The following is a 1,204-nucleotide window of genomic DNA, read 5'->3' as shown; positions in this document are numbered from 1 at the left end:
AGTTTGGTCTTTTGATGGAGTTGGTGAGTTCTTGCATTTTCTTTTCACAGGTCTTGAGTTGTTTAATTAATAGTTCTTTGGTTTTTCCTTTAATTACCATTTCATCTTCATGTTCTGAGATTCTGTCTTCTGCTTGTTATTCTGCTGGATTAGCCTTCCATTTTGTTTTACAATTCTGTTTCGTTCTTTTTTCTGAGGTTTTCCATATCCTGGGTGGTTTCCTCTTTAATGTTTTCTGTTTTTGTCCTGAGTTCATTTATCTCTTTATTAATCGTGTTCTCTGTTTCACTTTGGTGTTTATACAGTGCTTCTATGGTTTCCTTTATTTCTTCTTTTGCTTTTTCAGATTCTCTACTTTTGTTGTCTTGGAATTTCTTGAGTGTCTCCTGTACATTTTGGTTGAGCATATCCAGTATCATCTCTATAAAATTCTCATTGAGTACCTGTAGTATTTCTTCTTTTAGATTATTGTTGTGAGCTTCATTAGGTTCTTTGGCATAGTTTATCTTCATTTTGTTGGAGTCTGGATCTGAGTATCTGTTTTCTTCATTTCCCTCTGGCTCCTATACTAATTTTTTGCTGTGGTGAAACTGGTTTCCCTGTTTTTTCTGTCTTCCCATCATTGCCCTTGGTGTTTTTATTGTCCCTGTACTGTGTACAGTTAGGTATTTTCTGGCTTTAATAATAGCACTAGTGATATTTAGAATGGAAGGGTGGGAGGAGATGGAAAGCAAAGAAGTTAAAGGAAAAGAGAAAAACAAATAAAGAAGTAGAAAAAAACAAACAAAGAAATAAACAAAAAAGTTTCAAAGATAAAAACAGGGAGAGACAGTGTACTAATCAACCATAAGCTGAAAAGTCATTAGAGCGACAGAGAGAGGATTGAAAATAAAAAATAAAAAGAACAAAAATAAGAATAAAAATAAAAAATAAGTAAATGAAAATATATATATAAAATAACATAAAATAAAAATAAATAAATATATTAAAAATCTCCACTTTGAAATGCAATAAAGTTTCAGTCTTAATAATTTTGGTGTTCATCCCTCAGCCTCCGATCCTGGAGATGGTGACTCAGTTGTTGTTCTGTAGTTGTCTCATCCAAGGGGAAAAATAAAATAGAACAAAACCACACAAAACAAAAAAGAAAAGAAGAAAGAAAAAAAACCCCACAAAGTGTCCCAAGTTCAAATGCAATACAGTT

This window comes from Castor canadensis, chromosome X, assembly GCF_047511655.1.
Source record: "Castor canadensis chromosome X, mCasCan1.hap1v2, whole genome shotgun sequence".
Classification (NCBI taxonomy): Eukaryota; Metazoa; Chordata; class Mammalia; order Rodentia; family Castoridae; genus Castor; species Castor canadensis.
Note: the sequence above shows the minus strand (reverse complement) of the source record.